The sequence below is a fragment of the Alexandromys fortis genome, unplaced genomic scaffold (assembly GCF_014885135.2).
Source record: "Alexandromys fortis isolate MF-2015 unplaced genomic scaffold, M_Fortis_MF-2015_v1.1 scaffold_52, whole genome shotgun sequence".
NCBI lineage: Eukaryota > Metazoa > Chordata > Mammalia > Rodentia > Cricetidae > Alexandromys > Alexandromys fortis.
In genome coordinates this window covers 5,704,784-5,730,417 of record NW_026067929.1, presented here as the reverse complement: position 1 = coordinate 5,730,417, position 25,634 = coordinate 5,704,784, and the positions used below count along the sequence as shown (strand labels likewise).

At 40.7% G+C, this 25,634-nt stretch overlaps 1 protein-coding gene across 1 annotated transcript in view; it reads left to right on the top strand.

Moving 5' to 3' along the window:
• Positions 1-25,634, top strand: part of Ctnnd2 (catenin delta 2) — a 709,004-nt gene that overhangs the window by 344,729 nt on the left and 338,641 nt on the right. The window lies entirely within an intron of this gene.

Below are 25,634 nucleotides of genomic sequence, written 5' to 3'. Positions count from 1 at the left end.
TTTGACATTCCTGGCATCTGGGTTTCCTTTGCCACTCTGTGAGGCCTTTGGCTTCGGTCACCTAGAGTTTGAAATGGAGAGGGTACCCCTTTCTCCTCAGGAGTGTTGGCATGTGAAGTTCCTTCAATTTAGAAGGAAGTCAGCACCTTGAGCACTGATGAGGCTCACCAGTGTTTGGGTTGCCAGCTCGTTCTCTGGGAAAGCCATTTTCTCCAGACTGACACTGATCACTGGGATGTGCACATATTATATGCTTTAAACCGGCACTTGAAAGAAATATGTGCACAAGTCCAAAACCTCTTCAGATTTAAACAAACACTTTCAAAGACAGCTTAGGTTTCTTGTTTGAGTTTTCTCCCGAGACCAGGTGGTATTATAGGCATTAGATTAGATTAGAACACTGGTTGATGTGGAAGCCATTTTAATGGTCTCCAAGTCAGGTGGCATACATGTGTGTTTGCATCGTTGAAAGTACAGCTCAATGCGAGCAAAATAGCTTAATGGGTGAAATCACTTTCTGGGATGTCTGTTAACCTGAACTTGACTCCCTATGACCCAATGGTGGAAGGAGAAAAAGGAACCCCCCAAAACTTGCCCTCTGTCCTTCACATGTGTACAGTGCATGTATGTGAACACCCACAGAGAGACACTCGGAAAAAAGATATAATGACAATCTAAATAAGTAAACAAAATAATTTCTTTATTAAGTGAATGAGAAATATGTAGAAATTATAAAACTGTAGATCAAGCATTATAATTATACTCTAAACCTCACATATTCTTTAGGTTTTAACAGAACTGAGCTCTATGAAGAGAAACTTCTGGGGAGGCAAAGCCCAGCAAGACTCCGCTAGCTCTTCCCTGAACGTTTTTTTGCAATAAAACTTTTCAAATTATATGACCCAAAATGTTTGAATTTCTGAAAACCTTGAGACTAGCTGGCATTTAGAAGGAGCTCATAAGTTACATTTGTTTTGCATATTTTAAAAGACAAACCATAAAATTTTAATCTGACTTTGGTTTATATTTTTCCATGGCAACTCAGTTTCTCTTTGTGAAGCATAAAATGCATTTCTATTTACCAGCATGTTCTCTTCATTAAGTCAGAGAATTTCAATAAAATTATTTCAACCATAATAGTTGAAAGACTAGGATAAAGAAAGCAAATATTGAGTCTGTGTGCCCTTTATATGGATGTTCTGTAGCCTGGCTTGTCATCCTTCCTCTTCTGTCACTGAGAACTTAGCCCAGAGGGATGTAAGAATTCTTACCCATGCAAACATGTGACATCATTAAAATAAATAACCTACTTTATAGTTCCTTTCTGATGCCTAAGATTATCCTTGTAATGACTATAGAATAGATCTCATTGACTGGTCAATTGAATTCTGAGGTTACTGTTGGCATTTATCTAAATATAGATGACTAAAATAATAATATGGGATTCTAGGGAGCATATGCCAGTGTGTTTACTCTTTAATTCCAGAATGTTATGTGCACCATGGATTGTTCAATCTGAATATGTCTTCATCAGTTAAATTTTCAAGTTAAAAACAATTTATGCAAATAGATCTTGAATATGTGACTCACGTAAATAATATTTTCGACTAAGATTTCCATTATAGATAACTTGGAGTAGAAACTTGTCATTCTTTGACATTTATCAATAATCATCATGACAAACATTGCTCTGAAAGACCTTAAGATTAAAGGAAAAATCATGATGAATTTATTTAATCAAAGTTTCTTTATGGCTTAAAAGACTGAAGAATTGAAGGCACAGGTGTAGAAAAATGGTCTCCCTGTAGCTGTGAAGAACGGACAGTGGTGGAAGAATGAGAATGAAGACTGGTAGACTCTAGATTACAGTAGACATTTATGTATAGACCGGTAGACTCTAGACTACAGTAGACATTTATGTATAGACCGGTAGACTCTAGACTACAGTAGACATTTAGGTATAGACCGGTAGACTCTAGACTACAGTAGACATTTATGTATAGACCGGTAGACTCTAGACTACAGTAGACATTTAGGTATAGACCGGTAGACTCTAGACTACAGTAGACATTTATGTATAGACCGGTAGACTCTAGACTACAGGAGACATTTAGGTATAGACCGGTAGACTCTAGACTACAGTAGACATTTATGTATAGACCGGTAGACTCTAGACTATAGCAGACATTTAGGTATAGACTGGTAGACTCTAGACTAAAGCAGACATTTAGGTATAGACCGGTAGACTCTAGACTAAAGTAGACATTTAAGTATAGACTTACTCACAGATGGTGAGCAAGATGAACCCGTTCCTAATCTTCTGAAAACAGTGTGGGTGAAGGAGTCTCTGGGATAAGAGTGTTAAAGGAAAATAAGGGAGAGAAACACTGGCCATAATCGGTTCTAGGACTTGATTAACCTATCTGTGACCTACGCTGAGGAGATAAAACTCTGGTTTCTAGTGCTTTTTTGGTAAATGAGGAATGGCAAGAGAGAAGAGGGTAGATAAGCTTATAGACACTGCTTCTGAGGGCTCCCAACATTATAAGTAAAGACAGATCGCAGAAGTGTCATATTTTGGGATGCGGTATGCTCATTCCAAATACAACCTAAGAGTTTAATGTTTTGGTTTAACCATACTATCCTGAAGGCACCTAAACTCAACTAAATCTGAAATTAGGTAAGTTTGAAGCCTGATTGGTAGTTGAATGGGAAAGGTCAGTATTTTCTGTGGTGGTATGGTAGTGTGATATATCACCACCCACTGGACACACATACCTACTCATTTTCTGATAGATCCATGGAAAAAGAAAACTATACTCTAGTTAGGTTTTTAGAATTCCTATTTCTGTCTATAGCTGTGCTACCAAAGTATGGATGAGGACATGATTTAAGCATGGCCATGTGCAATATGAGGATACAGAATAAATACCTACAGAGTGCCATACACACATTACCACAGATGGTGACAGAGATTACATATAGAGAACACATTGTCTCTGGTTAAGCTGTACATCAATAGGATTGTGTGTGTGTGTGTGTGTGTATCTTATGTGTAGGAAACTGATTTTTTACATAAATTTTGTATTTGTAGTGATTGAGGTTATGATGATTTGATAGTTTGGTAAAGGGAGCTGTTTCAACAGAATCTAATCTCTCATTACTGAAAATGATCATAATTAGCTATTTTTTTCTGCTGCTGTGATAAAATGCACCATGACTAAGACAAGTTGGGGAAGAAACTGAATTCTGTTTAAGGTTCCAGAGGGAAAACAGGCCACGATTGCAGAGCAGAAGCGTGGTAGCTGGAGCACAAAGCTAAGAGAGCTTTCTCTTTAAATCTTAGGCACGGGCCAGAGAGTGAACAAGAAGTGGGTAGGGCTTTTACTTCTCAGGGCAGCCCCAGTAGCATACTTCATTTAGCAAAGTCTTAACAACCTAAACCTTTCCAAACAGCGACACCAACTAGGGACTTTGTATGCATATGCCCAAGACTATGAGGGGCACTCTCATTCCTACCACAAGAACTGAACACATTTATGTTTTTGAAAGGTGATTTATAAAACTGCCGTGAGGCCTTACGTAAGTCTCTTTCCAGACCCCACACTTGTGAAGACAGAGTACAAGCCGCCGTAAGGGAGTTTCTATGTGCTGAGCCAGCGGAGCAAACTTGGGGCTTGTTGGCTTCCTGTCTCCTGCACTGACACACTGGAGAATGCATGTGATAACTGTCAAAGCTACTCCCGTCAGCTGTGTGAGTCACTTTCAGAGACTTGGGTTTGCTCACTGGCACCCCTGATGAAGGCGTGAGTGCTCCGTGTGGAGTGTGATACTCAGCTCAGCATGGTCGTCTCAGGAACTTGGGCATGCCATCTGGAATCACACCTTCTATAGACTGTGTGGTAGTTTAACCAGTGCGACCTCTGACTGGCCCACGTTCCATATGCATTACATAAATCTCAAGTGATCGAGTAGTGGGGGAAGGGAAAGACTACGATCAAAATACTTTATACAAAAAGCCTATAGCTTAATAGAGTGATCAGGTAGATAAGGTCTTCCATAGTCTCGCTTCCTAATAATTAGCCTCAGCTGTCAAACTGACACAGCCTAGCATCACCTGGGAAGGGTATCTCTATTGAGGGACTGCCCAGATCAGACCCATCCGTGGCTTGTGTGTCATAGTCCGTTGGTGTAGGAAGGCCCGGCTGCGTGTGGGTGGCACCATTTCCTAGGCAGGTGGTCTTGAACTATATAAGAAAGCTAGCAACCCATGATTCTGTAAGTGGGTTAGGGAGTAGTGTTCCTCTGTGGCTTCTGCTTCAAATTCCTACCCTGACTTTCCTCAGTGATGGACAGTATCCTATGAACTGGAGTAAACCCATGTCTCCTAACGGAGTTTTTGCTCATATTGTTTTTAGCAACAGAATGTCACTAGGATACCTGGTAATTTATCCTGGGCCTGTGTCACTCCCAGAGGGCATTCGGTCAGTGGTGGTGTGCTTCATACGTCTAAGTCTTTTCATCGCCCTGACGCTTGGCATTAAGTCAATGCCAGGATAGCAGAGTTAGCATCTTTCTGAATAACTGCTTCTGAAGTGAGTCACACAAAGCCAGCATTCTACACTGTTGGAGAGTGATTAATCATGTCACATATCCATATGTAGAAGTGAAATTGTGCCATTGTCAAGCAGCCAGTGAACAGGTGGTATGCATGTGGAATAAATGGGTGAAGTAAAAGGAAACGAATGCCCACCCAACGTCTAGTTGGAATTGTGCCCAACTGTAAGCTTGATATTATAATGTCATCCTGGAGAAGAAACCTGTAACTCACAGTGTTTAAAACCCTCTAAAGTTGACACCATGGAGAAATAACAGACACTATATTTGAAGTAGATTTTATGTGATTTTGAAATACCTCCTTACAGAATAGATTTTCCTTCAATTATTTAGAGTTACTTTTTTCTTAGGATAACAGTGTATAACTAAAGGGAATATATAGATAACCAAGAAAACGTCAAAACAGAGTAGAAAATAAATTTAGAAGAGGAATTTTAACTACAGAATTTAATCTGCATACATCTGCATACTCATGTATAAAAGACTCACACATGCATGTATCTTCCTTCACACACACACACACACTTAGAGAATGAAATCAAAGGCAGGTCTAAACTTAGTGTTAGGGACAAGGACCCTGGCTTATACCAATTCTACTGGACCGGCTACTTTTCATTGTGTCACAGTAAGCCACATTCTTCAGATTCATCTGTGAGAAAATGCCGGTGGAAATCAGCGTACACTATTGTAATTCCCCTGCCTGTCTTTCTTTTGCCCTCTTCAACTGCTGACATACAATGGAGAACGTTTTGAATTACATCTGTATGTAAGAGTAAAGGATACATGAATATATATGCACATGTGTACTTGTGCATGCATGCAGACGCACACAGATAGATAGGTGCTAAAGATATGGCAGAAAGCTAGATACGTAGACAAATGGTAGGTAGATGACAGGTAGTCTTAAACTTCGGAACTGATTTCTGTTCGTAGGCAGAGCCCAGTACATCTGATGTTTACCCTGGGTTCACACTTAGAGCACTGTGAATCTTCTCTAGAAGAGAAACTCATTTCCCAAACCTCATCCTGAATCCAGAACTCAACTGAGATCCTCAATGAGTAAAACTCAAAGTTGATTCAAAAAGAATACATCTTTCCCACTAAGAGTAAATGCGTATTTTTAATTATTATACCGGATGTATATAGTTTCCACTAGCATTTATTTCTCTGCCAGTCTGTTCAGCATCAATTCTTGCTGTTCTTCATAAAACCAAGTCACTAAACAAATCTACACAAAGTAGCTTTTGATTTTTTCCTAAAGTACTCTGGTTTTTCCAGTCTCCCAAATATAAAACTGCATCTACAGCTACTCTGGACTTTTATTTTAATACAGAAATGAATTATGGTAAAACTCAATATATACATTGTTTTAGTGAAATATTATTACCACAGTGTATGGAACAAAAAATTATTTCTATGTAGAATTGTCTATTTATTGTTTCCACAAGCTTTACAAGGAAGATGTGTGTGGTAGGAGGCTGCTTGTTCATTTCCCAGCCACCCAGACTCACAAAATAATCACACAGAAACTATATTATTTAAATCACTGTTTAACCAATCACTTAAGTGTATTGCTAGCTAGCTCTTACATAGAGAATGAACCCATTTCCGTTATTTTATATTTTACCACAAGGGTTGTGGCCTATGGGCAACGTTCCAGCTGACAGCGCATGTCTTTCCCCACTGGTGGCTACATGGCATCTCCTGATTCTGTATTCTTTCTCCTAACATTGAGTTTAGTTTTTCCCACCTAGCTCTGATCCCCTATGGCTCTGCTATAGGCCCAAAGCAGTTTCTTTATTCATTAATCAATAAAAGCAACACATAGACAGAAGGACTTCCCACACCAGATGTGTTTAACAGGCTTTACATAATGAAGTATGCCTACATGGAAATAACAGTAAAGGCGAAGATGTAGTCATAGCCTCAGTAATAACCCACATATCAGGATCAAACTCCTGAAGTACTGGCGTTACAGCTAAAAACTTCCCCAGGCATATGCCTTATGGTATATTAAACAAATAAAATGAGAATTCTTGCACGTGTCAAATGTTTGTCCAGCAATCATAAACACAGCCCCTCCCTGAGTTGGAGCTTTACATAAGTATTTTCTCACACACAGGTAAAGTTTCAATGTATTGCGTTAGAAGAACAACATTCAACACAACTTAATTGTTCACCCTGAACATGCTTCATGAGAGATATCGCCCAATATGAGAAAGCTGACAGTGGTCTTAACAGCTCTATCAATACAGAGCTCTGGTCAATCCATCTATTAATTATTTGTTAGAATTCATAGAGAATGCTGCATGATAGATATCTATTACTATAAAGAGAAATTGAGTTGTTGATAATTAAGAGATTTAGAAGCATAAAAGTGAAATATTTTATAAAACTAATAGAAAAACATGAAGGGTAAAATGGCTAATGGTTCTTTGTCAAGGGCTCATCCACAATATTTTTTTAAAGTAAGGAAATAACAAATATAGAAATATAGTTATTCTTTCTTGCTCTATTTAGGTGAAGTTGATCATAATAAAATACATTAGCCACTTAATGTAGATATTGTTTTCAATATTTAAAAAGGTTACTTCTTTGATTTACTTGAGGAAAATTGGCACAGCCAAAATAAAGAAATATTACTCTATTAACCAGTCAGATTTTCAGCATTCTAATCAATTTGGGACTTGGTCAGTGTGCAAATTATCGATTTTATATACTCATGTTAATATATGTTAAACCATTAGGGAGCTAACTTATTGAGACCCATGTCTGTATTGACTTATGTATGAATCTTAAAATTAAATTTGGACACTGAAAACCTTAAGTGAATTTGAATGCTTGCCAAACTCCTTTTGTTGTTTCATTTGTATTCATTTTACATACCTACCACTACTACATATCAACCTCTCGCACTCCTTCCCCCTCACCTCACTCCCCCTTGCACTCCTCAGAAAGGGTAAGGCCTCCCAGGGAAAGTCAGCACAGCCTAGCACATCAAGTTGAGGCAGAACTAAGCCCCCCCCCCCTCCATGTCAAGGCTGGGTGAGGTATCCCTCCATAGGGAATGGGCTCCAAAAAGTCAGTTGATGCACCAAGGATAGATCCTGGCCCCACCAACAGACCAAGCCACACACTGTTACCCTCACTCAGAGGACCTCGTTTGGTCCCAAGGAGGCTCCCCAGCTGCCAGTCCAGAGTCCATAAGCTCAGGTCAGCTGTCTCTGAGGATTTTCCCGTCATGATCTCAAACTCCTCCCCCCCCCCAACCCCTGTTCATGTAATCCTTTCTCCCTCTCTTTGACTGGACTTGTCGAGCTAGGCTCAGTACTTCCATCTCTGCATCTGCTTCCACCAGTTACTGAATTCAGTTCTGTGATAACAATTAGGGTAGTCACCAATCTGATTACAGGAAAAGGCCAGTTCAGGCACCCTCTCCACTCATGCGAGGAGTCTCAGCTGGGGTCATCCTTGAGATTCCTGGGTATTTCCCTAGCACCAGGTCTTTCCCCAGCCCCATAATGGCTCCTCTATCAACATATCTTCTTTCAATATCCTCCCTCTCTGCCCCTTCCCCAACTCAACCATCCCATTCGCTCATGTTATCACCCCCAACCTCCCCTACTGTCCCCCACCCTAGTTCACAAAGAAGATCTTACCCATTTCCCCTTCGTAGAACAATCCATACATCCTTCTTAGGGTCTTCTTTGATACCTAGCTTCTCTGGGACTGTGGATTGTAGCCTGGTTATCCTTTGCTTTGCATCTAATATCCACTTCTGAGTGAGTACATACCATTTTTGTCTTTCTGGGTCTGGGATACCTCACTCAGGAAGATTTTTTTAGGTCCATCCATTTCCCTGAAAATTTCATGATGTCATTTTTTTTAAGCTAAGTAATATTCCATTGTGAAAATGTACCACATTTTCTTTATCCATTCTTCTGTTAAGGGACATCTAGTTTGTTTCCAGGTTCTAATTATCATAAATAATGCTGGTATGAACATAGTTGAGCAAGTGTCCTGTGGTGTGATGGAGCATCTTTTGGGCATATGCATAAGAGTGGTATACCTGGTTCTTGAGGTAGCTTGATTCTCAATTTTCTGATATACCTCCAGATACTGATTTCAAAGATGACTATACAACTTTGCACTCCCACCAACAATGGAGGAGTGTTCTCCTTATTCCAAATCCTGTCTAGCATAAACTGTCATCAGTGTTTTTGATCTTAGCCCTTCTCTCAGGAATAAGATGGTATCTCAGTATTATTTTAATTTTCATTTCCCTCATGACTAAGAATGTTGAGTAATTCCTTGAATGTCTTCCAGCCATTTGAGATTATTCTCTTGAGAATTCTCTGTTTAGATCTGTAACCCATTTTTAACGGGATTATTTGGTATCTTGATGTCTAGTTTTTGAGTTCTTTATGTATTTTGGAGATCAGCCCTCTGTCTGATGTGGGGTTAATGAAGATCTTTTCCCAATCTGTAGGCTGCTGTTTTGTCTTCTTTACCACATCCTTTGTTTTACAGACGCTTTTTAGTTTCACTAGGTCCCATTTATTAATTGTTCATCTCGGTATCTGTGCTACCGCTGTTATATTTATGAAGTGATCTCCTGTGCCAGTGCATTCAAGGCTAATTCCAACTTTCTCTTCTATCGGGTTTAGATAGGACTGGATTTATCTTGAGGTCTTTGGTCCACTTGGACTTGACTTTTGTGCATGGTGATAGATATGGGTCTATTTGCGTTCTTCTACATGCCAACATCCAGTAACGCCAACACCATTTGTTGAAGATGATTCTTGTTTCCATTGTATAATTTTAGCTTCTTTGTCAATAATCAGGTGTCCATAGTTGTTTAGATTTATAGTGAGATCTTTACATCAAATACATTGATACACATGTCTGTTCCAAGCTTTTATTACTATGGCTCTATAGTAGAACTTGAAGTTAGAGATGGCAATGCTTCTAGAAGTTTATTGTACAGGATTGGCAAACTTCTTCTAAATAGTATTTTTTGGAGAAGAAACTTATAAAAGTAGTTGATAACAATTTTAAAGAGTTTATTTTTCTCAATCGTTTTGATGCTATCTCTGTAAGTCTGTCTAAGAAAAAGAAACAAAGCCTCACAAGGATATTTGTCACAGAAGGGTATCAGTCATCAAAATTTTTCAAATGAATAATCAAGTTACAAGAAAACCAACTAAATGTTAGAAATCAGGGACTATGAAAATACATTTATAATAGTCTTGTATAAGAAATACTGAAAAAAAAGAAATACTGAAAAAGTAAAGCTAATAAAAACATGTAAGTCTATAGTAATGAGAGAAAATACAGTCAAATGTCCATAAATATTTCCTGTTATTTACAAAGTTCTGAATGCTTTAAGTATTTTTGGCCTTACTTAAGGTTTGCTCACAAATATTTATTACTAGGGTTTTTTTTTTTCAAAAATAATGTTAAGCAATCACAAGACATTTCACTGAAACACACATAAAGGTCTCTCATACCCAACAACATTGGGGAAAAGTCAGAGCAGAGAGCCACATGGGCTTATTTGCGCCTGTGAATTTTGTCAAATTGTATTAAAGAAGGAAAAGGGAGAAGATAGTTATGGCCCATGATTATGCTAATGGAGGTCAGGTTGGATAAAATACTGTGTTAATACTCCTAGGTGCTGATGATTAGGGGCCAGAATGGTCTGACTGACGCGCTCCCAAGGTGCTCGGAGAAAGTATTTTTATGTCTTTTTGAAGTTTGAATGATTTTACATTTGCACGTTGTAAATGTAATGAACGAGTGTGGAAAATCTAGAGAAGCCACTTTTGCATTTGTATCACCTCCTCGTGGTAAGTGGAGTCAGATATCCTGAGACCTTCCCTGCAGCTGCAAGAATAACTCTAAAAATTGCTGGTGTCTGGGTATTAATTGTCTGACCCACCTTTCAAGGAAGTAATTAGCAAGCAAGGTCCGGCCGGGTGTGCTGTTTTTCAGCTTTCTGTCATAGCAAAATCATCATCATTTAATAGAAATGACTCCACCAGGCTCCAGTGGACGATTCCACCCTGATGGTCATACAGACAGTCCTGGGTTGACTCAGTGAGTTACCAGAGAAAACAAAGGGCATGATTGTAGGAGAAGGATCGGGGAGGGAGTGCTGCCTGTGGAAGAGGATTAATAAGAATGAAGTGTGAGAGTAACAAAATGCCCTATATATGGCTATTAAATTGCCGAAAGAGGAGCTAGAGAGATAGCTCAGCGGTTAAGAGCACTGACTGCTCTTGCAGAGGGCCTGGGTTCAATTCACTGCATCCACTAAGGCAGCTCACAGCTGTCTGACAACCTGACCCAGCGTACTTCTAGGCTAAACATCAATGCACATAAGATAAGAATAAATAAATTATTTGAAAAAAAAAGAAGTTACCAGAAGAAAACTTAACCAGTAAAAAAAAGTTCAATAATGGTGCCTTAGGTTTTTGTACTTATTTATTTATTTTCGGGGGGGGGGCACACATACCTGTGGAGGTTCTAGGTCTCAAACTTAAGTGATCGACATGACAGCAAGGAACTGTGCTCACTGAGACATCTCACTGCTCTCAATGATACTTTGTATCTTCGGCTCCCAGATGAGGAAAAGTTCTATCTTTTTGAACCCAAAACCCCTCCTCTTTCTCTTCAACTTTTGTTATTTTATATGCATTATGTGTTTTCACAAAAGACAATCAGAGACTGAAAAAATTGGTTCACATGATTATATTTAAATTATATTTAAGCTCAGCCTATAAAAGCTAAAGTGCAGTTTTACAATTTTATAGATTGGACAGTATAAGGAATGATTCTGTTAGCTGAAAGTTCAATGTAAATTCTCAAAGAACCATATATCTGCCCATATTACATTTTCTGATACATATGTCTTTTGTCATAAATGCATTTTTAAAGTATACATTTGCCATGAACTGCACTACAGTTAATCTACAATAACTGTTGACACAGATAGCTCATATTTCCAATACTGTGAGCATTTTCAAATAATAACGGAGAGCTGAGACACATTGCAGTCTCCTTAAGTCAGGCATGCCTCCCAATAATTCTCATGTCATAATTCCTTACAATCAATCTGTTCTTACCCAGCAATAGAATTCAGAAATACATTTATTTGCTCTTAACTTTTCATAAACATTCAAATAGTCTTAAAGTAAATAGCCTGTCTTATTAAGGTTTTTGTTTTTTCTCACATTACAGTCTTGATGACTCTCAGCTGGAGCCCTGTGTAATCAGTTGACTAAGAGAGTAGAAATGGAGCTGGAGGAAAGAGATTTTGAAGCATCTTCACCTGCTGAGTCCATTTCGAATTCCTCCTAACCTAAATATTTAGGGCTGACCACTTGGTGTTGACTAATCAGTTAGGGAGATCATCCCTGGGGAAAACTAATTATTCTTCTCCCAGCCGTCATTAACTGCCTGTAGCTCATCCCTGGAGCAGAACCTCATTTCTGTGCCCATGTGATGGCTGTTTTACCATGTCATTCAGCTCCTGCCATGACAGAGACTCGCCCTCTCTGCACTCCCCCAATAGAGCTAAAACTGTGATTCATGTGCCTCCTTTTAACCATGGGGTCAAGGTTGTATCTCGCAGCCCAAAGTGCATCCTATACAGTCCTTTCCACCCACGCGTAGCATCATCTAGAACTGATGACCTGACTTAAACAAGTCATCAATTGAATTCCTTTGTGGTTGTCTCATGTTAGAAGTCTTCTGTGTCAATACTCCCGTATAGTCTCTTTTCTTTTTTTGTTAAATTTTGTCCCACCATTTCTTTCAAGTCCTGGACCAAACCATGTTTGTACCCAGATGTCCTCCTTGGTGTAGAAAATCTGGGGAAAATTTCTCTCCAGTCCATATCTTAACACACTTAATACATTCTGATTTATATCACTTTCTATGTCATCATCTCTTGATAATTTGCATGTTGTTTCCATTCTGAACTATAATTTTCTCAAAGTAATAAGACTGAGCACTTTAATAGTTTTGCTTTAAGTCTCAATTGCAGTATGGAGTGTATCTAGCACTCCTTTGAAGAATTAAATAAAATACAAGTTTGACTCAGTCTGCAATGAAGACACTACGCAGTACTTAACCCATTGTTTCTGCACATATCCTTTTATTGAGGATAAAATAGTCAGTCATGTGACGAGTTCTCTTCGTGTTGGCTGTCAAGGAGCACTGTGTGCTGTGCAGATTATCAGTTCCACCTTAACGAACCTTCCCAAGGTCAGGGGCAGCAGTACAAATGGACTTGCCCCAGACCCCGTGGGTAGAGAATCTAAGTAGGGCAAGCAGGGGGAGCTCTCATGCCGTTCCTCATGGCATTAACCAAAGTCATTCACTCTACCAGCCGAGCTCAGAAGTAAAGTTCAAGACTGTTTTTCTCAAATAACTGCAAACTCAGTGTGCCTCTGGGCAGCTCCTGTCTCTCCAGCTGGCCAGCTTGGGCTTTCTCGTAGCAGGTTGTCATAGTGCAGCCAAACATCATCTCTGGAAGCTGGTGCCTCGGAGCTACTTTTGTTTATTAAAAGGACTAACAGCCGAAGATCTCCTAAGACCCAGCCTGCAAAGTTAGAAATTTAAAAGCTGTACTCTCCCCTCACTTTCAAATCTTCCTTTTTTTTTTTTTTTTTATTAGTAGAAACAGGTCACTGGCCAGTCCAGACTAAAGGACTAAAGGCTGGGGTTGGGGTTGGGGGTGTCTAGTGGACTACTTGAGACTTGTTTCATCAGGAATAACTGCTTCCAGGAGCTGTGAAGGATCAGTCCAACAGTTATTGTTTGAGTTCTTGACATCTCCATGACTTTGCTGAGTCCACCTCCGTAAAATCTTTGTCACCTTTCATTTTAAGTTGTAGAACATAAACTAGGGGCATGCAAGTCACTGAACACCTGCTTCCAAAAAGGAGCCCAGAAGAAAAAAAAGAAAGAGTCCATACAAATCCCCCGCTATGCAAATTCTTCTCAGTAAAGAACAGCTGTTGGATACTTTTGACTTCACAGGAAAATGTTTCAGACGACGTTAACACATAGCGCAGGCTTACTCTTTCTTTCAAACAGTTGTGAGAGCCTTTAAACCCACAGATTCAGCTGCACGTCCCGACAGAATACACAGTTCCTACTGATAACATGAAGAGTTCTTGATTGAATCCCTACAAAGGAAGAAAATGAGAGCGGTGAAGTATGTCCCTGATGCAGTGTGTTTATTTCACCCAGACACACTGAAATCTCATTCCCCGTGCATCATTAACCCTAGGGTTAGAGAGTGACATTTCGCAAATGTCCCCAGTCTAAATTAGGGCAAAAAGGACTGTCTTGTTTTTGTTCTTGTTGTGTGTGGTCATGGTATGGTGTGTGTGTGTGTGTGTGTGTGTGTGTGTGAGAGAGAGAGAGAGAGAGAGAGAGAGAGAGAGACTCTGTATGTATTGTGTGTATGTCTGTGCTCGTGAACTCACTTATGCATGCACATGTATGAATATGCTAATCAAAAGTTCTCATATCAACATTTCACCCCATTGTGTCTGTTTCTTTTTCTATTAATAATGCAACACTTTCAAAGAATCACACAATTTCTGTAGAGAAATCAGATTAATCTTATCAATTACAAGTAAAAGAAAACAAAAGTCACATTTGATTTCTTTGTTCTTTCTTCCTGACTACAAAAGGAAAATGAAGGAAGCTGGACCTTGAGGAGAGGCAGGGTTTTCTCCTTGGTTGAGAGCCATCAGTTTCCACCTTCCCTCATATTCTAGAGGCCTTACCTTCACTTCATTTATGCAACAATGTATCAGTCACCTCTCCTGAGCGCTCTTATTTTTTTCTTTTGCAATTAACTTGTTTATAATTCCTGCACAAAACCCCAGGTTTGTAATCACGTTTGTGTGCACACCTGTCATTGTGTATGGTGCCTTTTCTGAGCAAATGGCTCCGTCCAGCCATTTCTCCAGGGCCATAAGACTCCAAGAGTCTGCTAAGAACTAAGTCAACACCACCCCTCATTTCATTAAGGCCATTAAGCACCTCAGGTGAGGAGGATTTTGTGATTTCCTCAATAGCTGTATTAAACCAACAAATTAAAATTAAGGATGTCCTCGCTGGCTGTGTGTTTCTTCAGACCTCACTCTTGTTCCAGTTCCCTGTTGTCTTGAACAAACAGGAAGTCCTCAGGAGCAGAGCAGGGATATGGTAATGACAACTGCCACTGCTGAGTGTAGATTGATCTTCTTATAATTGTTCCCAATTAGAAGCCACTGAGAACACATCACAGAACACTGATAAGTGAAAATAATGTTTCACTTAACAGGAAGCTTGAACGAGTGAAATATTCCAATGGATTTAATTAGAGAGACAAAAATTAGTTTGCTCAAGTTTATACACTGGACAGACATAACTGAAAGCAAAAGACATCCAATCATGAGGGACAACATTCAATGGTATTTGCAAGGTATGTTCTTCGTGCATGTATAAATGGAAGCTTGGTCAGGACACTGAGACATAATTTCACTTTCTCTTTTGGAAAAGAGTATACATACAGACTTTAAGAGAAAATGGCTGTCACCACCAATGGCTCTGGCTTTTCCAGTCTTTCTGCCCCTTCTCTTCTGCTTCACCATCTCTTCCTTCAGTGATCTCGGAGCCTTAAGGAAAGGAAGTCTGACATAAGACAGCTCTGTGTCAACTCACAGCGGCTGTGATTGAGTGAGCAAGACGTTTGCAACACCAAGTCAGACAAACATCCAATCATGCATTGGAGAGAGTAAAACAAAGTCCCACCCCTGCCAATGGGAAGACATTGGCAATCAATGGCTGCTAGAGGGAGGATACTCGCTTTTCTTCAGAGATGTGGGCCCTCCGAGGCCCCCCATGCTCCAGTAGATAGCCCAGCCCCTTGCACACAAAGGCAAGAATGTGTAGTTTTAATCAGCACATAGGGTACGCATGTATGGAGTTCTCAAATACCAACTAAGGAAACAGCAGACACAAAATGGCTGTTTATATTTACATGTGTAAAATATAAATTAAATTTTAGCTGTTGCTCTAAATGGTTCTGTGGGTCCACTGTTAAATATAGTTGGTGTTAAAGTATTGGCCACATGGGATGATGCAGGTGGGGTGGGGGGATCAGGGCTTTTCTGACCGGTGAATGTTTTTTATTTCAAACAAGATCGTTTCAATCAAATCTTTCACTCAGTAGGTGTCTTATTTATTCCAGCCATGCTTTATGACAGATATAAGGAAGGGCTCGCTCCCATTCTGTCACAGTAAATATCCAAATGAGATGACCTTCTTCAAAACCACAAGTAAAAGATCCGCTTAGTCAGAGGAAGCCCTGCCCTGTCTAGCCTGTAGTGACTCCCACCCAGAAGCACATGACACATGAGGGCCAATCCCCAGCTTCCTGCCTGTGGTGGACCTACTACGTGGATGCTAATGGGTCAGAGAAGACAAGCACAGATTATCTCAGCCTTGATGAAGTAACGAAGCAAGGGTGGAGGTGCTGAGCCCCACTCCTGCATACCTAACAGGGGCAGCTGAGATGAGGTCCTCAAGGCAGCTTGGCGGCGTCTCCACCAGCCTACCAGGGCTCTCCAGAAGAGCTGCATGTCGCTCTCACATCTGTGGACACCCTCCGACAGCTTGTGAGCTCAGGTCACTTGATTGGGTTCTGCTTTAGAGTCTCATTACCGTAATGCTCTGTGTAATGGCTAGAGCAGAATCACCGCCGGCCTGAAGAGCCCGAAAGATGGCTGCAGCGAGGTGCAGAGAAACTGAAGAGAGGCATGGAGTTTTGCCGCTGCTCTCTCCTCAGAACTCCATATCATTTAGTTGCTAGACCATCTATCAGCCACACATCATGTTGTCGTAATCTCCAACTCCCAGTTCATATACAGGATAAAGTATGCAAAAGGCTTGGGGAAGGATGCTAATGAAGGTGTTTAAGGGACTTGAGGAATGGATCAGTTGGTCACATGCTTAGCTCGCAAGCAGAAGAATATGAGTATCCCTCAAAATCCTACATTAAAAAAGAACAAAAAAAATGGGCATGGTTGCACGTATTTGAAATCCTAGAAGTGAAAAGTCAGAGAAAAACTAAGAATTTAAAATTGTTAGCGTAGACTTTACTTTTTGTTTAGACTGTTGTGTTCCGGAGTGGTTAACTCGGGTGCTGCACCAGGGAAATCACAGAGTGCATAGTCTGTGCACGTGTGTGCATTCGGCTCCTCCAGCTTCAGCGGGAACACAGCACAGAGCTGCCCCCACTGTCTCCCATGTGCACTGACATCCGCATGGTCAACATCCTCTTACCCAGGAGTCAAAACAGTCCCAGTCAAACTCCAGCTGTGGCTACCGTGACCTCCTCCCCCCCCCCCCGGTCATCATTTCATCTCAGGTGTTGGCTGACAAGGGAAGAGTAGAAGAGCTGAGACAATTCCTTGGTGGTTCACATGTCTGAGAAGGTCTTGTCTTCATGACCCACAACCAGCTCTGGTTCAAAGGCAATCCCTGGCCTTGTGGATCTGTGCACTCCCGCTTTCTCCATACTTCCGGCCACATATGTACTTTGGGTGTGTTGTGAGTCCCAGTCATGGCTCCAGTAGGGACTGTCTACGTGAGAATGAGCTGTACAGAGAGAAGCCATCCTGTGGGTTATGCATAGGGCTTCCACTTACACACCTGCTCCACTCCTGACTGGAGAGTCGCTCCTGTCTTCTAGGTATAGAGCTCCATGTACCACTGCACAGGAGGCAACACAAAGTTCCTGCTACGGCAATTAGGAGTATGGACATTTATGGTGGAAAAATACGCAGAAATGCTCTCAACTAGAGAGGTGTTTTAGCTATCTTAAAATGTTTTCATTTGTGGCTCTGTAAAAGATTTGAGACGTTTTGCAAGCATTACTGTTGTTTAGCAAGAACTCTTATTCGAATCTTCCGTCCTTCATGAGCCCAGTTGTTCAGAATAAACAGCTGGTTTCTACCTGCAAAGGGAAGTGTCTGATCAAATCTTCTGGACTGAACATTGGAGAGTAGTTTCAAATGTGTGATTTTAGTTTCTAGCACAATATATATGGAAAGCAATGGGTATATGTAATTAGTCAAGGAGACCAGTTTCCAGGCATGCAGAGAGTGGTTTCTAAGACACGCAGCAAAACGGACTCTGCAGTTACCTACAGATTTGCAGGAAGAACGGGAGAATATCTACCAGGTAGCAGCCTACCTTTAATAAATGTTTGCAGAGAGGCAATCCATTGCATTGTGAGATCTTCTGGGTTTAAAGGACATGCATAAAAACTTGCTCCCGTATATGAAACCAAAATATCACTTTAAGGTTTCCTTGAAATCATAGGCCGATGATGGGAAGGAGTTTTGGGTCCTGATGAGCAGTGACTCTGAGGTATCGCCCTTGAGTTTTCACCAATGACAACTCAGATCTTGCCCCTGATTGGCGGTATGATTGGTAGAGTATGTTGCTGAGATATCACCTAGGCAAGCATCAATGAGCCTGGGCAGGTCCAGTCAGCTCTGGTAAGAATGAAGAACAAAAGGATAATCTCAGGTGAACCATGCCTGCTTTTCCCTTCATCTTTTCTGTCCTCCCATCTCCACCCCTTCCTTTCTCTGTCATTATCCCAATATCCCCGAGCTTCATTTTGTTCTAGTTTTTATTACACAAGAGAACCATACTCCACTTCTGTTTTGGTTTTTATCTGTACCTAGTTACAAGTCCATGGAAATACAAGATAATTTACACAGAAATGTTACTTGTAACTTCGCTTCTTTCCCTCTACAATTTAATATGTAAGGCATTGATATAATCCACAATTTTCTGTTTTTAATGTACTTCTCTCTCCACCTCTCCCCCTCTGTGTGTGTGTGTGTGTGTGTGAGAGAGAGAGAGAGAGAGAGAGAGAGAGAGAGAGAGAGAGAGAGATTTGTATGTGTTCTTAGTTCTATGAGAATGTACTACCTCCATTGTCAGTTCAGAACCATTACATCATGGCATGGCTCGCTCATTCTGCAATACCCCTCTTCCTGTCCTTAATACTTGGCTACCATCAATCTTTTCTTCAGTCTTCTAGTTTTGTATTTCAAGACTATTGCTTCTTTAAGAAAGCTTAGTCTTTTGAGAATCATTACCTAGTGCACATCAAAAACCATCCTTTGCTGAAGAGGTTTCCATAGTGTGATACATTGGTACCACTCACTGCTCAGTTGATGAGTTACATTTGCCGGTACTCTAACCCTTGGTGGTACTGAATATTTGTACATCATTTGTACCATTGGATTTTTCACTAGACCTTTGGGCTTGCATGGTCAGAGGTTACTGCTACCCTTCAGAAAGTGAAGACTGAAATTGCCGTGGCCACTACTGTCCATGGATGCCATGTGGTGTCTTCTCTATAGAAAGTCAAAGTGGGATTTTATTTTTGCAAATCATATATTGTTATTCACACCTTTTCTCTTTTTTGAGAACTAAAAGACTATTTTTTGCATATATTTCCACTGAAGATCTAAGGGATAAACATCATATATACGAACAAACTCATATTATTCAAGTCAAATCAGTACCCAGGCTTTGACATATTTATAACATACACACACATATTAAGTAAGAATGGATAAATGAAAAGCTGGGGGATTTGTGTACAATTTACAACAGTATGCCTAGTGATCAAAAATTACAATTTACTATACTCAAATTTGTGGACTGCTTGCTGACAAAGATATCATGGTAGCTTGTTTTCTAATGTAGTCAGCTATATTTCTCCAACTACAATAAATGTCTTGTGTACCAGTAAAATCATTTCAAAAATAATTTCTAACCCATGCAAGAGAAAGTTCTCAGGAGTCTGTGGAAGGAGATACAGCATGAGAAAATCATATTTTATAATACACCATTTGTTGCTGCTTTTAATAATGGATATTATACATAATATGCCTCTTGTAATATAGCTACAATCAACTCTGAAGCTACAAAATTAATTTCAAGAAGAGAAACTTGGATTGATTTCCTTCCCATGGTAAGAGATCAGTTTTTGTGTAGCCAGCACATTTTGGACGGTGGAGCCTCGAGCTAATTCTTTGTGGATGCGGAAAAGTCTCTCAAAGGAGTGAAACCCAAACAGACTACATGCTTTTTCTGTCTTATTTCTGGCTGGCTCACCCCCACGTGTGACAGTGTTGGGGCCCTTTGAGATACACACAGGAGCCGCTTATACTCAGGCTACCCTGGGGGAGCATGCGTGCTTTGCCGTATCAGCTGCTTGCGTATTTTGTCAGTCATCAGTGCCAACACAATTAGCGTAGGAATGCGGATTTCTTCTGCTTGAAACTGAAAAGAAAGCCATAATAACAATGTAAGTCCTCTGAATTTTCTCACATGGCTTTGGGAACAGAAAATGGTCCTGATTTTCACTGTAGCAAGAGTGACGGCAAATGCCAGGGATTGAAGAAACTTACAGCTCAAAAGCAAGCCGCCTTTCTTTTTAAATCCTACACCCCTGGTTTAGTTTCTATTTTAGTTTTAGTGGAAGATATCACAAGCTCTGCAGAACCTATGATATATTCGTGTGTTAGTATTCATCGGTCCCCAAGCAAAGACAAGTTGGATTCTGTGGCTGTCCCATGGAAGCTCATGTTGTGAACTTATTCTTTCTTTCCCTGGAAACTCGTTGTTTCCCAAGCATTTGCTCCTTGGGATTCTATTCACAACGTCCCTCATGATATCAAATCCTATGCTCCCTTTACTGTTCTATGGGTTTAAGTTCTTTACAGTCTTAGTTTTCACAAGTCCCTATGAGAAAGCTATCCCTGTCTCTCAAATGAGAAAACTACTGGTTGGACAGCAGACGTGTCGAAGGCCCCCATGGGCTTGGCACAAACTCCTTTAACAGACTCTGGCTCCCAGCTCTGTGTGCATATCCGGAGATGACCCTACCCCATTGGCACTTATATTAATACACTTTCCGTCACTGTAACAAGATACCTGAGAAAACTCATGTACAAAGATTCAAATGGTTGCTTGGGCCCCCAATTTTGCATGTTTCTGTTGGTGATTGGTTAAATGTATTCCTGATCACATCTCAATGAAACCATGTAATGAGGAAAACTCCTCACCCCACTAGACAGACAAAAGGGAGGACGAGGCCGAAGTTCCACAATGCCTGTTTGGGGCCATCGTCAATTACTTAAAATCAATCTCTCAAGAATGCCAGTCTCTCCATAATGTCCCCTTGGGACCATGCCTTTAACACGGTCCTTTGGGAGCATTCACGTAGCAAACTACAGTGAAAGTCGGAGGGATCTGGTCATGTCTCCCTCTGTTCCTCAAAGCTACAAAAGGGTGCTCACCAAGAAAATGTGTAATCTGTGTTATGGCATCCTCTCAGGACCTGTGGTGACCAACAGTAAAGGTGCAAAATCGCCGTGCATGGCCTTTCTTGTACCAGCTGTTCATGTGTCTCCATGATTATTCCTGTTTAGACCCTCCCACAGCCAACTTCCATGTGCCGCGAAGAAAAAAGGGAGAGTAAGACATAATCAATCAGTTTACAATTACTGTCACTGACATTCAGTAATTTATAATAAATGGTTATAGTCATAGCCAGCTATTATTCATAAGCAATTTTAAGCCATTGCATACTTCTTAGGTGCGCTAAGCCCCTGATCAGCACACATTTAAACACCTGAGAAAAAGGAACTGGTTGAATCCTCACAGTTTATCCTTTCATGTTCAAGTCTTGCCTACCGTATTGTGAACTGAACGTGTCAGAGCTGGGCTCCAGCTCCACAGGGTCTCGTTTCCAGAGACCGCCCCACCCAGTACTGCACATGTGACTTCCTGGTTCAGCATGGTGCTCCTTATGCTAACTTTTGAAGCCCTGCGAAAATGTTTGCAGTAGCAATAAAAGTGTATATTTTGTTGCAATAATCAAAGCGAAAGGATTTGTGACCTAAGAAAGAAATCAACATGTCATTTACATGGAGGATACTGTGATTGCGCTGTTCGGCTGGGGCTATTTTGGGGACAGAAGCCACAGGCAGTAGCCAAAGGGAAAGGAGAGACGCTCACCCGCAGCCTGGGAAACAGAGCGCACAGATACAAAGATGGCAGAGGCCTGCACCCAAGTACCCCAAAGCAGACAGACCCATTTCTCGCCGTTTTTATACCACACGTATCATTCCTACAGTATCTAAGACTTTGAACTAAGGTCATTTTATTTTTGCAATCATTGCCCATAGTGTGAGGTACTGCATAGAAATTAACTACTAAAAGCTATTTTCTGTTAGAGCCAGGGTCAAGACACACAGACGCCATCAATATGAGGATCTTTGTTCCTGTAGGGGAGAATCAAACATGAGTTTGAAAGCAATTTATTTTACAATAGCTTCCCTGGCCTGTGTCTTAGGTGCTGTGCTTAGCTTCAAAGCAAACCTAACACAAGCGTCGTCATTCTGTACCTTTATTTCATTTTGAAAGAAGTTGGAAGCAATCGTGCCCCACGCGGTTCGGGGTAGAGACTGGTGCTTCAGGCACCCGGAAGCCACGAAGGAAAATATATTTGAGAGAAAGTATCAGCAGTGACGACTTGCTCTGTGTCACCTCTGAACTTTCATCTGTAGTCTTTATTAGAAATGGCCCGTAGGCGGGTGAGGTGATCATCATGGAAGGCAATGGTGGGACCCACTTTGCAGGGAACTCAGGGTGATTCTTCAATCTAAACTATCTCACCACACAGAAACCTCATGACCTCAGAACATGGAAGTTAGCGGTTGCCAGCTAGAAGTGTTCAAAGGACCTTGATTTTGCAAACATGAGTGTCATTTTCCTCACATGTGACATGGAGGGGGAAATGAATTATGTCTTTCTACAAATGAATTTTTTTCCAATGTACTAAATTCACTTATATAATTGATGATGTTTACTTCAGGTAATCCCTAATCCTCGATAGGAGATTACCTGAGGCACAGGCCTGACCCTTGATCATTTCATGAATAGTTGAGCTTTTGGGGTTTGGGGGTTTTGTTTTTTTAAGTTGATTCCACCTTATAGCTCTTCTTAAGGGGAGGAATCAAGCACACAAACCATGCAATTACATAGAATCCCGGGGCAGAGAAAGGAAAGTATGCATTTAAGGAAACAAAATCCAGAGCAGGTTCCTCTGGGGATGTCTGCACTCTGTGATCAGTCTTACTGCTAATGCGTTTTCACTATTTGAAAGAAATCAAGGAAGCCACCGAAGTGATTAATGCTTTATGTCTGCCCCAAAGGACTATGATTTTTCTTCCTGCGATTTTTCTATTGTAATAACAATAATAATAATGTTTCTTCTCATTTCTATGACATCATAAAACTGAAACACTTTAGAAAGGGATGAACCAAAGGATGACTATATGGTAATGTGGCGTTATTCAGTGTTTTACCTAATATTGTAGAGGAACAGACAAATCCCCAAAATGAGCAAAAGCAGGGACCCCATCTTCTCTTTGCAGCGGTTGCCTTGGGCCACTTCCATCCAACTCCATCACCTGCAAGGCGTTAGTTAAGAAGAAGAACTGCCTGTGAACACCAACAGGGATACATTTCTCTAGTGGTTAGTGTGACGTGAGTTCTGCAGAATCAACCTTCAACTTCAGAGTTTCTACACAGCAACCCCTTATTCTCACCTGTGTTCTGTGTAGGCCGGCAGAAGTGTCCATCCGTCCTTATGGACCCATCCGAATACAGGACTTAACCTGGGTGAACGTTCAGAGAACCCACGCCTGTCCTTCCATGCTTGGGCAGGAAATGTCACCCTCCTCTTCTTCCCTCGAGGCTTTGTGTAACCCCATCTACATATAATGGACTAGGGTAATGTGCATCTCAGTGTCCCACAGGGGGAGAGCAGGACACAGATGACCCCAAGGGACGGGTCACTCACTTGCACTGCTTTAGACATGAGGAAGCTTAAGACGCATCCATCTTCCACACCCCAGTGAGGGACCTTGAACTATGGATGAAGAGGTTGGCTTTGTGTTATGCAAGTCAGCTCAAAGCATTGATGAGACTCTTAGTTGCTATATAGTCCCAATCCTTAGCATCACTAAGTTCTTCCGTTAAAAGGAAGAAAAACGTTGGTGAGTGTTGAGAAAAGGACCTGCTGTATATGTGGTTTTAGTACCAAATACATGAATTGCTTTCGGCCTGCAATAGTAGGAAGATAGTAGCAATCCTCTCATTGTATCAGGGGGAAAGTAATATTAGAGCCCTGGGAGGCTGCCATGACAATTACCACATCTTCCTGGCTTCAAAACAACACAAATTTATTCTCACAGTTTTGGACGCCAAAAGTTTGAAGCCACTTTGAAGGTTCTGAGTGACAGGCCTCACAAGACAGAATAGGAAATTCCTCCCCCGAAAACCTCTTCCTGATTGTGTGGTTTCCCCTGACCTGTGTCTGAGTCACCCCAGTCTTCACCCCCATCTTCACCTGACAATTCTCATGTCTCTCTGGGCCCTCTTCAATCTTTTATAAGGAGCTCATGTTTAAGTCCTGCCTGTACAAGATCTGAGTGAAGACAGTGAACTGATGATCCGTCCTCAAAGCCCTGTCTGAAAATAACTTGCCATGCGCAAGTTCCAAGACTTTGATCTTGAGTTTATTTTGGTAGAAAGCCACTATTCATCCCACTAGAGTGTGTGAATGTTTTCTATTCTTGTATAAATTGATGGCATTACACTTAGAAGGTTATACCACCTTCAAAGTCTGTCCAGCCTTAAGATGCAGAGTAACAAAGCTTGGATCAGCACTAAACTGATCACGACTTTCTTACTTAGTGATTCTAGCATTCAGAGCACATTAGGACTGTGGAACCTTATTGTTTACAGCAGACACTCAGCCGAGTCTACATATTTTCTGAGTTTTTAGGTTTCTGGTGGGGCTTCACCTCTGCATTTAAGAAGTGCCACAGATGATTATGACACAAATAATAAGCACTTAGAGTCACTCAGAATCAAAATGCTCAAATACTAGTACAGTTTGGGGAAAATGTCCAGTGAATTGATGTGTAATATTAGAATCATGACAGCAGATGCTCAATAAATAGCATTCTTAAGGGTTTAGTGTGGCCATGATGGCTGTGGTTAAGGCGTACCATGGTGATTCTTGGAGCTTTTATGTGGAGCAGCCTTATAGTCTGTGATACCTACTAAGGAGCCTGCCCTCCTGGTCATTTCAGAAAATATTGGCTTGTGTGTTACATTCCTATGGTAAGGGTGGAACTGTGTAGCTATAAACAGCTTTTGTATGATTCTCTGTCTCTTTAATGTGTGTAAGGGTTTCATGGAAATGAATTTGTAGTTACCTTTTTATGTGTCAGATTTGCCTTTAGCACGTAGCATTGTTAAAGTCTTTTCCATTTTGCTAATATGAGTTGGTTCAGGAGCAAGGCATGCTGTAGTAGTCATTCATTTCTAAAGGGACCATTCTTGTTCTCATTTACATCAATCATGGCTTTTCTGAGTGCTGATTTCTACCAGAATTCCCCTTTCCCACATAAACGTATTCAGAAGCTGCCTCTAAGGTACAAATTAAGGGTCTAAAATTCACTTACTGTTAAGGGACTGATGAGCCATTCATAGAAGCTGCTTGATCAAGACAAAGATCTGGTGAAATGCCTGAAGAAAATCATTCCCAAAATGGTATCTGTCACTGATGGCCTTGTTTCTCCTCGGTTATTGACAGGACATGATAGTGCCATTAGAATAATGTACAATGGAAATTGTTCATGACCAGAAATTTCAAGTGTATTTACCTATGTTATAGTTAATAAGTGATGCAAAATAAATCAGTCATGTATGCAGGCCTACTCTGAAATGTCATTTGCATATCATAGATAAATGATAGATAGATAGATAGATAGATAGATAGATAGATAGATAGATAGATAGATGATAGATAGATAGATGATAGATAGAGATGATAGATGATA